Source organism: Rhamphochromis longiceps, linkage group LG11 (genome assembly GCF_057381845.1).
Source record: "Rhamphochromis longiceps isolate RC_006_pf linkage group LG11, R_longiceps_female_GT1.1, whole genome shotgun sequence".
NCBI lineage: Eukaryota > Metazoa > Chordata > Actinopteri > Cichliformes > Cichlidae > Rhamphochromis > Rhamphochromis longiceps.
In genome coordinates this window covers 16,917,350-16,932,140 of record NC_140567.1, presented here as the reverse complement: position 1 = coordinate 16,932,140, position 14,791 = coordinate 16,917,350, and positions in this window count along the sequence as shown.

Genomic DNA, 14,791 nt, shown 5'->3' with positions numbered 1-14,791 from the left:
TCCACAGCTTGGTTATAACTTTTTTTCCCTTCCAATCAGAGATTTTCAGACTCTTTATCTTCTCTCCCTCCTCACCTCTAATACTGACATAGTGTTGGTCTATTACCACACTTATCTCTGCTGGAGCAGCCTGGGGCCGCTGGACAGGTAGCTGAAGAGATGTGCTTCGCTTCTAGCAACGCACAGGACCTACAGGGATTTAAAGTTGTTGTTTTTTTTAAATTGGGTACCATAAGTCAGAAGATGTGGTTCAGTATTGGGCTTTTTTGAAGAACTTATAGTTCTTTGCTCAGTTTATTGTGATTCTATAATTATTTTCTTGGTTGTCAGAACTCCCGCTACATGATTGTGCTGCATCCTGAGGGTCACTGACCCACTACTGATCATGTGAGTCACCACATGAACCAAGGTGTGAAAAAAAAGCATGGGTCATTACAATCACCGGGGGTTAAAGGTGAAACCACTGTGAAACCTTGCCCCACCTTATTATGTGACCTATTGAGGCCACCTGAGGCAAGACGTGAGTGGAGGTTGAGGCAGCTGGGAAGAGATCTCAAGACTGTAGTATAAGTGGCTGATAGGGGCACTGGGATGCCATGCTTGGAGAAAAGTCTCCTGAGTTTCTCTGGGAAACCTGCTACATAAGGGTGTGTGAGACCCCAGTGTCATCCACAATGGCTAGGTGCTATGCTAGCCAATGACCCTCAGAACCACTTCCAAATGGGATGACTCCTCCCCCTGGGGGAAAATACCTGGGACTCTCTGTCATTTTTAGAACTGAAGAAGCCTCTTGGATAAGATGGGAAATGTCTTCGCAAACCTAACAAAGTCCACTAGCCTTCTTTTATCAAGCTCTCAAGACTATCATGACCTGGGTCACTGAATCTACACAGACACACAGGAGAGAAGGCATTAAAACTGGATAATTCTTTAAATGAAAAGCTGAAGATACTTCCCTGAGCTCTGCTACTGGTCATAAGCCCCGTGACTCTGTCCTAGAACTCTAAAATTGTGCGTGCAGAATTAAATTAGCTGTTTATATGGCTTTGCCTTCTAGCTGACAACCCTGCACCACCGCAAGAAGTCAATTCAGTGTTGGGTGTGCTAATAATAGTTGTACTGCACTTCATGCTTGGCATAAGGAGAGGCTGCGAGATGCAACAGGAAATAAAGGGGTGGAAACCATCTGCATTTGCCCAGTAAAAATAAGTTCAAAATGTTATGTGGAATATTGAGTTCGACTAGGAGAACCATGACTGTCTTTTTCTGTGATGTCCTTTTAGCTTGGAATGCAAAGTAGTGCATTGGGGGAACAACTGTAGTAAGAGAGTCAGAACAACCAATTTAATGATGAACTCATAAAAATGTCTTTCGACGTTTGCAGTGATGCCAGAAGTGTCTCCGTTGTTCCCGTCACTCACCGAATCACCTCTGGTGTGACCCAAGTTCCGAGAGATCATTTCCTGCTGCCATCTGCTTCTCAGACATTTTCCAAGACATACAGCAAGCATCAGCACAGTCTAGATGACAGCTCTCTTACAGTTCGGTACCCCTCGTCACTCTTCTGCACAGGCATCAAAGAAATTTCCAGGTTAATGTTCCTTCTGCTCACCAATGTCTCTTTTACGTCATCTTCTCTGTTCTGTGTGTGGACTCTTGTGTTTTTTTCAGCACCCATGGTGGCACATCAGTTGCAGATTAACTGCCATAATTGCTCTTGCTTTTGCATGTCTCTGAACCCGGAGGATCATCGCTGTTTTGACCACTTTATCTTATCCATTTGTCCCAAAATCCGGCAAACTCTTCATTCCGACAGTCATGATGGAGCTCGGGATTTTTCCACAATGCTTTAACTTCAATCCAAACTGCTCACTTATATAAACCTTCTTGAATGTGTAGAAGAATAAAGAACATTATTTCTGTCAAATCACGACCCAATAAAGTTATGTTTAAAAATAGTTACTTCACAATTAAAGTTTTAATAAACCGTTGCAGCTGTGCCAGATGCTTGAATATGCACATCAGCATCAGTTTAAAGAGGTACTTATTGTTTCTGCATGTTGTGTGATGCTGCATGCATTTATTAAAGTCAAATAAAAGAATCTTCCACACAGCCAGCTGCATCAGTACTGCTGTGAGACTCTTAATTTCATTCATTAAACCTGCATGACAGCACTGTAAGAATCAGACAGTAATGTAATATGTTTAATATCTGCATGGGTAAGAATAATATCTGTATTTTGACACACATTTTAGCATGATACAGTATGTGATCAACAAGATACGAGTCAGTGTTTGATAAGAGAAGTGAAAGAGACAAAATACGAGAAAGCTGATTTGAGATGCTGGAGATATGTGTGAGCGTACTGTTACTGAGTAAAGACACCCAAATAGAGGCTTTGGTTTACTCTGCAGAACAATCTGAACACAGCTAACGACTTCATTCTCTAAAAAATGCCTGTTATTCATCTGAATCCAGCATACCTCTTCAAATAAGCAAAACTACCTGAAACCACCCTCTGAAAACCAGAAATACACGTGACTTAGCCTGAAACAGGTGTGGTGATGACACAGTGATGACTCACAGTTTTCAGCAATTAGTAACAGTTGCAATCAGCACAAAACTGGTTACCCAAGCCATAGTTAATCACCTTGCATGATTCATGTTCTCCTCAGGGGTTAAAGTGGACCAGAACTGCATTGCAACGTTCAGTTAACGAGTTATTAAGTGTCAGGCAGCTAAACACATAATGATAACAAGTGATTTCATTTTTCATGCGTTAGGACTTTGCGTTCCTTCCAACTGACGCCAGTGACATAGGAAATTAAAATGACCCCATGGTCCTTGGCTCACACTGACTTGTCACTATCTTACTTTTTCGTTTCTCGCCCATGCTGTATGTTCATGTATGCAGATGTTAGTGAATTTTGCTGCTGTGATATTTCAGCATCTTCAGCCCTAAATCGGTGGGGGGCCCCCCACCGATGGGGGGTGATTTTCCTCCCCAAGGGTTTGACATCTTGAAAGACATACAAATCGATATTAAATAAGCCCACCACAAAAATTTAACTGTGTTGTTACTATGCACCCTCAGTAAATCCCAATAGTGTTTTTTTTAATGCAAAAGAACAAAAGAACAAAAAGAGGGTTTGTGCTGGTGCTGCGTCAGGTCTAGAGAGAGACAGGGCTCCATCATCTCAGTGATTTCCCAGGGCCTTCACTACTTCTGTCTGTCATAATAAGCAGTTTTCTTCTGTAGTTTTGCAAAAGTAACTCACTGTTGCAAAAGAAAACCCACAAGCTAGGTAAGATACATAAATTTGTTACTTAGGATATCAACACAACTTTATTGAGAACTCACTTCATCGTGCTGATTATTGAATTTATGATTTCCACCAGAGTGGCTAATGATGTTCATTTTGGCTAGCCAAAATGAGAAAACCATCCCAGCTGTCACAGGATGACACCAGTCTATCGCAGATAGAGACAGACACCCATGTACAAACATATTCACACATATGGCCAGTTTAAAATCCCTAATTAACCTAATCCCATGCATGTCTTTGGATCGTGGGATGAGCTATGAGGTGATGGTGCAAATCACTGCTCCACTGTGCTGCCCACTGATCACATCAGAGATTGCTCTATGCCTATACGGTGCTGGTGCTTATGTTTAGTCAGCATCCTCTTCTAAAATCCTTGTTTTTAGCAGCTATTTCTTTTGTGGCATGAATGTTGATGTTTTTACTGATTAAAAGTGTTGGAATGTAACTAAATGCATTTCCTTAAATATTCAAGTACGCAAAAATTAGAGGTACATGTACTTTGCTGGATTTTTTTTCATTTTATGCAATCTCACATAGTAAGACTGCTACTTTTTACACAAAACCTATATGCTAAAACCACATGGTTTTGATGTTCCTCTAAAAATGAGCAGTGAACAAATCAGGCACTTAACAACAACTCCATAAGTTGCCTCTGTCAGTGCGCCCCAGGGTGGCTGTGGCTACAATGTAGCTTGCCATCACCAGTGTGTGAATGTGTGTGTGATTGGGTGGATGACTGGATATGTAAAGCGCTTTGGGGTCCTTAGGGACTAGTAAAGCGCTATATAAATACAGGCCATAAGTACTTGGCTAATCTTTTCATCTAGTTAATGATCTCCCCAATTTCATTATTAGTTGTTCCTGATTGTGTTTCAAACACGAGCCAAGGTGTGAAAAACCTTGGCTCACACCTTGTGTGATCATTAAGGGGTCCATATCCCTCTTTGGGGACACTCCCATAGGGCTTAAATCTGGGACTCCCCACCATTTGAACTGAAGAAGCTTCTCGGATGAGAGGTGAAACGTCTTCAAGCAACTTAAACAAGTCCAGACACTTTTCTTTCCAAGCTCCTTTAAACATCACATAAATGCAACCCTATGAAAGTGAATTTTAAGGAACACTTAAAAAAATATGTCACGCTTTGTATCCTCAAGTTCCTAAAGCCTAAGGGTGTCATGGCTATGTGCAGGCAGGCAGGGAGAAAGGACCCAAAATGCAGGACTCAGAGGCAGATGTAAACTCAAAACACTCAGCTTTATTGCTGGGCAGAAAAGGAACATAAACTTAACTAAACTGGGAATACAGAAATTAGGCAGGCAGGCGGCACAATTAACGTGAGGGTGAGTAGACGTTAACGATGCAACACTGACACAGAAACACACTGGGCTTAAATACACTGAGGAGTCATCAAGGAATTGGAGACAGAAAGGGAACACAGCTGGGAGGAATAAGACCTAAAGAGACAGGGAGCTGGAACACTGACATCAGACAGGAACAAAAACCTTCAAAGTAAAACAGGAAACAAAACACACTTTACTAAGACACGGACTAGACAGAGACAGACTTGACACTGACCAAAACCTACTGAATAATAATCATAATCAAAACAGTATCACTGATCAATCAGAACATAAATCATAATCTAGAAAAGCTGGGTCAACATGACCCAGAACCGTGACAAAGGGCCCTTGAACCCTTGACTTTATAACAGCCAGAAGGGCTGAGGATCTAAAGCTAAACTGCCTTATATGGGGTCAGAATTTCTGCTATATAGTTTGGGGCCGTACTCAGGCGTGAAGTGGAAAATCTTGTAAATTCATTCTAAAGTAAGGTAGCCACCCACATGGAAAAGAAATAGTAAAAACTTACATGATTTACTCATGCAAGTGGCCACTTTCTCATTACTTTCATACATTGTTTTAGTAAGTATCCAAAACATACAAGTTTCATTTATATAATTTTTCAAGGGATCTTATATCTGTTTTCACTCTTATATGCTTTTCATACAAGTTTCACACAAGACAGATACAAACTTTATAAGATTTATATATATCTTTTCCATATGGGCAGCGAAGGATAGTCAGGACATGATGAACACAAACTATTAAAAGCTTTTTAACAGAAGTGTGACCTTTGATTTGTGTCAAAAAAAGTATAACTGACTCTGTTTAGTTGCCATGCAAGGGCATCGTTTTGTTCTGGAGATGACTCTTCTTTGAAGGAAATGGGAGTGGTTCTAAAACTTCGAACAGTATTTGAAAATACAAGCAGGTTTCACATCTGCAGACCAGTGAGACTCGTCCTGTAAATTTCTGATTTTCAGTTTAGAAGTGGAAGAAAATGCTCATATCCCTGTGAAAGCAGCTAAGCATTTTCAGGGAAAGACATGTGCCCTCAGATGGTTTTGCCATGTGGGAGGAGGTAAGTAGAAAATAGAATTCTACCTACAATGGAACCCCTTCTTTTTCTTCCAAACTAGATTCTTCTCTGAGCTGAGGTTGACAATGGTTAAATTACCACATGCAGCCAGGCCCAGTTTCACTAAGTGAATTACAGCTGAGCTGCGCTGCAAAGGGGAGCTGCCAGAGGGCGTAACCGATAAACCGTGCAATGGACAGGAGACAAGAACCCTTGTTAAGCATCTCATCGTTTGGTAAGATGGCAAACCACAGGACACCTGGATACCTTGACGCATCGTAGCCTGCCTGGACCAGTCAGCACTGGGAAAAGTCATTACATTGCTCTGCGATGTGCTACTGCCCAACACCTGTTTACATTTTTGATATGTCAGACAGAAATATTGAGAGAAATTAAGAAATAACTCACAACTTCTAACACTTAATGCACATTTTTTAAAATGTATTAATCTTAATAGCCTCTACAGACCTAACTTCAACTCATTTGTAATTATTTCCAGATCAGGGCATTAAGGCAGGAGGTCTTTTTTTTTTAAATCTTGGACTCCACTTCTCCAATCATTTCCCTGAAGTGTGACTCATGTTGCAAAGGTGTACTTATTTTCTCCTCCTTAATGAGCTCAGAAAACCCTAAATTGAGTTTATACTGAGCAGCTGTATCTGGAAGCGACTGAACTGCCAGCGTGCGGCACAGGTGCTTCTTCGAAATGATGTGGTGCTGAGTTTTAGTTGTATTTGGTGAACTGGTATGGTCGGGTGGGGGAGGGGTAGCAGTCACAGTGATGTGATCGCTCAGGCGTTCCTGTTTGTTCTTGTTGGTGGTGAAGAGTGCTCTGTGTGCTCTGAAGCTCCCTGACTTCATTAACCAGAAGGGCAGCCGCACTTAATAGATTGTTCGCTTTGTGAGAAACATTCGTCACCTTAAAATATAACACACAGTCAAGGAGTCATGGCTTAACACACACATGTATGCAGACACACAGATATGTGGCTTCATGTTGTTTCTGGTGAGTAAAGAAAAACAAGCACCTGCAGTCAGAGCTTTGACAGAGCAGTTCTGTCATGATCACTGTTGCAGGGAGACAGAAGCAGTTATCATGGTGTCAGGGATGGACGAGCAGTGCTGAAGTATTTGGACTTGTTGTCACAACTCAGTATTCATCACTGCATATTGATGTGCTTCAGCGTTTCGACACCACTATGTGTGTGAGGATGAAAAATAAGGATCAGTCGCATTGCTTTTTTACTTTAGAGTGCGTCAGCATTTTTTACATGTGGCCATCCATCATTTTCTAACAGCTAATCCGCCTTAGCCTTGTGGGGGGCCGGGCACATGGCCTCCCTGCATCAAGATGCAGGCTACACACTGGATATATTGCCAGTCCATCACATGGAATCAACACTTTTCCTTCAATAATTAAATGTCAATAGCACTTTTGTTTTGTCAAGGATGATGAAAATTTCAGTCTTAACAGTCTACTATATTCTTCTGCAGTATTACAGTTTCATGAAATATATCCATCTTTAGCCAGTAGCTGGTAACAAGTTTGGGAAATCTCCCTCGAGACAGACATAATAGATCTGATGTGATAGGCTAAAGTCTAGGATGCCTGGATGTGGATTTATGGGAGGACACAGCAAAGACAGAGTATATTCAAATTATGCCTGGCAAACAGAAATTTCATCATTGCAACAAAAATCTCATCTCCCTTATATATTTATCAAAATGCTCCTACTCTCCTTTCCAAACAAGATTCCTCACTGTATTTGTGGTAATCACAGCCTCTTGAATGAGGAAATTGTTTACGCAGCTAATTGCATAAGAGCAGAAATAACGATGAAAGCTGCAGGGAACTCTAAGTGAAAATTATGTTCTTAATTCACGCCACCTGTTTCACTAAAACGTGCGACATGTGACTATAAATATAAATGTAACGTCATCAGAGATCGCAGCTGTGTAGAGGTTTTAAAGAATAACTAGTGATTTAAAAAGTGCAGTCAGCCTTATCTAATTCCCTCCTTCTTCTTGGTATAGGTCAGATTTCTACTTGAGTGCATTTCAGAATTGGGCTCAGAATCACTTCTCCTTGAAATACTATATCCGAGCTGTTCTGTGAGCTGGGTCATGGGTTCAGTGGTATTCACCCTGAAACTGAAAAGGTTGATGTCCAACATAAGGAACAGACTGAATTAAAAATATAAAGACAACCTGGTCATCTCCTGGAATTCTGTGCCCTCAAACTTGGTGCTGTAAAAGCCTTTTACATTTCTTCACCCGAAACGTTCTGATCACTTTAAACAACTGCTGTGTAGAATTCAGTGACATCTGGTAAAGCTACAGGCTGAGACCAATTAAATGTACCTCCTTCGCTGTTTTTAATCATTTAGATGAGACTATAGGGTGACGTGTGCAGGATGTACGCTGCCTCTCACCCTATGACAGCTTGGGACAAACTCTAACCTTGAACTGGAATACCAGAAGAAAATTGATGGATGGACTGACGGATGGGTCTATGGTATAGGTCAGATTTCGTGTCAACATTAAAATGTAAAAGTCCCTACAGAAAGTGTTTGATTTATCTGTACATCTACCAAGTAAACACAAAGGGCTCTTATTAAGCAATCCTATTATTACATAGCATTATGAACACTTTCACTTTCATTCCAGTTTAGCTGATACATATCCATTCCTACACACCTGCCCTTTAAGACTTTACACGACTCAGCTGGCATGTTATTTATTAAAATTAAAAAATTATAAAATGAGACTGAGATCTTTTGTGTTTTGCCTTGCTGTTACATTTCAGCTTTATGAACATGAGAGTAGTTTGTGCACCATCAGTGTCTTCTAATTTTTAAGAAACAGAGACCAGGTAAAAACATCTGGGTAAGAACATTGCTACCCCAGCACTGGATAGTACCCATGCCATTAGCACGACAGTTTAGGCATCAAGACTTTCAAAAAGATGACACATCATTTTATTTGATGTCTACAACATCAAATCATGCAATAAAACACACCTAATAATTTGATTAGTCTAGCATAGAAAGTAAAGAGTTAAGGATATAATATGTAGGTGGCCCAGTCCTGTATGTATAGTATCTATTCATTTTGATTCAGCAGTTTATTTGTTTTACAATCTATTAATTAGACACTTAATTAGTATTGTTTCTCCTTTTTGCCAGTCTCTGGCGTTGCAGCTTAGTTTGGTTCAGATTAAAATATCTCTCTCTTAAAAATCATCAATAATATCTCTAAAAATAACCACTTGATGAGTTACCATGAAATCTAGAGAAACTATTAAGGTCCCAAGGAGATGAAAGTTTCCCTTGAAGAGTTTCTAACTTGCTGTGTTTATTATTTTAGAATTTGTTTATTTTTGGCTGAACGCTCTTGCCCACTTCGTGCAGTATTTGGGTATTATTATAACAGTTGACACTGGTGTGAACACAGTTTTTGTGTCTGCTCACTGTGATAAAGGTAATCTTGTTTAGCACACCCTCTTAACAAACCCGAGTCTCTGTTTCTGACTTTGAGGGCAGGACACAATCAGCCCAAAAAGTAAACAGTGGCTTACATGCTGCTTTAACATAACAAAACAGTGTGATTGTCTGATTAAAGAGGACTTGCTTCACTTTAAGTTAGGCAGCTCGACCAGTCTGATGACATCTGTGAGCTTGCTGCTTTGCATTTCATCGTAGTTTTTCACCATGTGTGGATGAAAACGTAATTGTAATTGCTTCCCAAATCAGTGCCCCTTCTGAAATTTGCAAAAAGGAGATTAATGTTTTTAACTGTATGAAATATGACATTTAATCACAGCACCGGTGCAGACAGCCTTTACAGTCAGTACATTTTCTAAATTTCCTCCTCCTTATCTCAAAGCTTAGAGACTGAGCTCTGCACCCATACACAAATACCATCCTGTTTAACCACAACATGCCACTTTAAAACTGTCTAACTACTCTGTATACCAGGTTGCCACAGTTACAGCCAAGTGTATGATTGTAAATGGCGGTGTGCCGGAAGTTGTACAGTGCAGCGCATTGTACACTCGCTGAAATGAGGTCAGTGAGTATCTGTCATTATTCGGATTCCCTGAAAAGGTTAATGTACTGCCTTAATAATTCTCCTCCCCCAGCTTTTTCCAGCGCGCGCTTTATCTTCATTTAGTGACCTATTATGCCATGAGAGCTGAAGAGACTGGTTTTAATGTCACAAACAAACAGAGCTGTTATGGCTCATTTCGTTTTCTACCACTGCCCTGATTTCCTTTCTGTTAATGAAACGTGGCCTTCCTCATCAATTCTGCCTATACGCTGGAGCATTTCCAAAGCTCTATAGACCGAAAAGCATACAGCTTTATATTTCTTTAAAGTATGAGTTGTAAAAGGCAAAAACCACTAAACCTTACCAGGACACAGACAAAATGAATTTTAGGGAGAGAGGCTACCTCACCTCAAGACTGCAGTGCACAACACATCATTATTGCTCTGCTCTTTTGTTCTTTTACTCTAATGGACTAGCTTTTAACACATTCTCTTAAGAGCAGCATTTAAAAACAATGTGAAAAGAAATGACAAACAAAACAGCTAAAGCAGAGTTAAGAAGGCTACGTGATGAAGTCATTACTTCAGAGTCTCCATTTTATGGGGGGAAAAACAGGTGTTTTAAAACGACTGAAATACCAAACACTACTTTATGCTGCACTTTAAGGATGTTATATACTTTTAAAAAAATTTACCTGTTCATATTAATTAAGCAGCCCCTTCTATTTCTAAATCTCAGTGAATTTATACATTCAGTCATTAGCATAATGGCTGCAGCAGCAGACAGCTGCAGAGCCAGAAATAATAAAAACAAACACTTGAAATGTGAAAAAGGCTATTTGTACTTTCTAGTTAAGAGTCCAAAAGAGACCCTTCAGTAACCAGCCTGCTGAAGTTCATGATGATCAACAGACTCTTTGAAAATGCCATGATTTCTCATTCTAGATGGGCTGATCTGAGTATTTTACAAACCACTGAAATACTGGCATTTTCCCACACAACCATGTTTTTTAAAGGTTGGTGTGATAATGAATGTATGGTAGACCTGAGAGGTCAAATGCACTGTAACTTAAAAGAACATCAGCAAGTAGAACGCTGCAAAAGCACATAAATAAAGGCAAAAGTTGAATAAAATTTAAATAAAAGTAGAAAAACAACAACAACAAAATCTCATAAACACAACAGAGTGTTTTTTTGTGAGAGATTAACGTGATGGAACAACAGCAACAGTGACGGAAACCAAAACATGTGAAGGACTGCCCTGAGACATGCTTTAAAGAAGTGAAGGATTCATTGGTGTTGTGAGGGAGGACAAAAAGATGCAGGTAATGTGTGATCTGCAGGTCTGCATTCAGCATAATGATTCAAAAAAACTGGTCTAGATCCCAATATTTTTGAGAATTTTCGGCCTATTTCCAATCTACCATTCCTTTCAAAAATTCTTGAGAAAATAGTTGCCACACAACTCCACTCACATTTAACTAATAATAATCTGTATGAACAGTTCCAGTCTGGTTTTTGTCCCTCCCATAGCACTGAAACAGCACTTATAAAAAATAACCAATAACCAAGCAACATTAATCGTCTCCATCCTTTTCTCACCCCACATGCTGTAACAGCAGTCTGGCGAGGAAGGAGCGGTTAGCAGGTCCAGCGGGCATGTGGTTTGGAGGTTAGCCGGATAACACGGAGCTAGTCAGTTAAATCCAATAACAGACCTTTATTCGCCGTCAGCAACATTACACTTTATAAGCCAGGTCTCCTCGGCTGTACTCGTCCGAACCTACATGTGCGGGGATTCGTACCGCCAGCGCCAGCTTGTCACAACAGTAAGTAAGGTGTTTTCTTGGAGCATGGAACATGAGCAGCATGGAATGGCTGCCGCTAACAACTCACACACCCACTAGGAGACCCCCATAGCTACTACAATAGTTGGGCAACCCCCTCTAGTGGTGCTATAACCCAAAAGGTTTGTTACAATGCCACTGCCATTCTTGTCCGTAGCCTTGTTACTTCCCAGATTGATTATTGTAATTCACTTCTTTTTGGCCTTACTCAAAAATCCATCCACAAGCTCCAACGCGTCCAGAACTCTGCTGCCCGTATCATCACCAGGACCCCTTCTGTCCACCACATCACTCCTGCCTTGCAGCAGCTTCATTGGCTCCCGGTCAAATATCGCATCAATTTCAAAATACTCTTGTACACATTAAAGGCTATTCATCATCTCTCTCCTCCATATCTGCTATTTTATTTGTTTATGTCTTGTGCTTTTATGATTCTGTAAACTGCTTGCTTTTATGTTGCTTTTATTCTACTGTGTACAGTGACCATGAGTGTTTTGAAAGGCGCTTTCAAATAAAATGTATTATTATTATTATTATTATTAATACTGCAACCTACTGGGATGTCACCGTTAATGTAATTATTTCCCCTTGTGTCTTTCATACTATAACATGTCAAAATGTTTCCTAGGAAAAGACAAAAAATGTACACTTTTTGTCCAACTTAGTGTGTAAACCCAAAGTCTCCAAAGCAAATCAAACAATTTGTCGATACAGTCAGTTCATTACTGCAAAATATGGAGGACACCCCCCCCCCCCCCATATGACTTGTGGCAAGTCATATTTCTGTTATTTATTTGCTTCTGTATTTGTTGTTCCTCTTATTAATTACTAAGTAGTATGAATGCATTCATGTTTTAAATTCATTTATGCATAGTTCATGTGTTCATTTTCTTCTGCATTTTTAATTTCTTCATTTCTGCATTCTCAGTTCAATTGAGTTTAATTCTATTTATATAGCGCCAAAGGTAAAGACCTCTTTTTTATGTTTTCAATACAATTCAAATGAGTGAGCTGCCATCATAAATGTATATTTTTTTATGTTTTGGGTTTCAGTAGTTTCTAAGAAAAATAGAAATTAAAACATGAATAAAAATATTTATTTTGTAAACACAGTTATAACTTTGTTGCACTTGAATGTTAATGGTTAGTTAGTGGAAGAAAAATGGACATAATAATGACCACACATTGCTCACTGTCAGATTGATACTGGGTTTATTATTTCTATTTTGCACTTAGAATTAACCTCCAGGTTGTGAGGATCCGCCCAGCGACACCAGCTACTTTTTTTGGGGTCTGACTGAAGGTTTTACACTTGAAAATGACAAAGTGAAGATTAAAGAGAAAGAGAAAGTGAAGAGTAGGCCAGTAAAGTAAAAACCATTGCTTTAATTTCACTGTCACCCCATGCACAACTATCTTTGTATTTTTTATATATATATTTTTATGTTACTGCCTGAGTGCCTGCAGTCCCTCTGGACACAATCTACTTTTTTCTTTTTTGTCCTTCTTCTTCTGTCTACAAAGGCAGTGTGTGTATGTTTCTGTCAGAATACATTCAATAAAAGGAAAAAAACTGTTGACTAGTGTGACAAGTGCATTTTAATGATGTATGAACTGCTTGTTTTCCTTAAATAATTTAGGTGGCTCTGTGACCTGTGTGAACTGGACTGAGCTGTGGCAAGCCATTCATTGTGTGCTATAGTGATTGTCCACCTTGTGTATGTATGCTTTTCTCCTTAAGGAGCATTAAAAAGACATTATAACTGCAATGAAACAGGTTACAAGAGCAGCACAGAGAAGCTGCACAGGAAATATCATTAACACCACTTACAGAACTCATACCATCCAGTGATACTGACATTGACCTACTTTTTTCAGCCTTTAATCAACAAATGCTATCTGTGTGGAGTTAGTATTCATATGAAAACCTAAAGTTTTAAAGGATTACTGAACATTTTGTTTTTGTCAGATCTTGCAGATCTTGGAGAGGAATTGGAAAGGGTTGGGCAGTGAGTCGATGCCTTAATGTCATTAACTTGTTTGTTTGTTTTTTTAAAATTTGGAGTTCAGCCATAATGAAATACAGAAATTTTAATTGCGGCACTGTTGCATTAGAATAATGGGCCCAGAGAACAAATCTAACACAATTTAATATTAGAGATGCCCTGCAGAGATTTTGAATGCTAGCAGTGTTATAAAGCAGCCGTTTTATGATGGTTTGCGTCATCATGCGTGCATACAAATACTTCTGAATCCACGCTGACTTGTTGATCACCCTCTGGCTGTAGTAACAAATAAAAAAATCCTTTAACGTTGACAGGGAATAAGAAGCTAACAATCATAAATGAGTCAGTATTTTAGGATACACAGTCGTTGCTACAGCTGCTACAGATCCGCATCACAGATGTTATTGACCAGCTTCATTTGGACATTATGTCCAAAGAACCCTGTCTCCAAAGAATTTTCTTTCTACAATTTAAATATGAAAGTAAATACAAATACATTTCAAAAATGTGTTTACAGTTCATTTTCATGCTTTCCTGCCATCTGTCTTTCTCTGATCATCTATCTTACAGTAGATGCATTAGACAGGAAGCTACCTGTCACCCTGGTAACCCAGAAAACTGTGGAGAAGCTTTGACTGTTGTTAATTATTTAGAGCTTCGAGCAACTGATGAAGAAAGGAACTGCCCTTTCCTTCATGTTGATTGTTCGTTTTGCAGTGAACATACTGTTTGGTCTGACTTTGAGAAGCACATTTCAACAACATCAACCATTGCATTATAATGCAGCCTAGTGTAACTGCAGCTGGATTCCCTCAGCACTATCCTTCGAGATTTTTTTTCCTTTTGAATTTAATTTCACATTTCATTTCCTTTTCTGCTAAGCTCAAAATAAAGTGTTTAGGAAAAGACACAGAACATTAAAATATAATTTACTTTTTTAAAAATTTTGCTGTTCAACCCACAACCATGATCCGATTGATAAAGGTCTTCTGCCTTATCCATCACCAGTGTCCTTAGAAAGACTTTTTTCTAATAGTACTGTGTTTTATAAGAGAAAGTAATGTTTACTTTAGCTTAATTAACTGATGATGCAGTTGAGATTTGAAGGGAAGGGAGTTTTCAGGCAGCATAGCTACCTAAAAA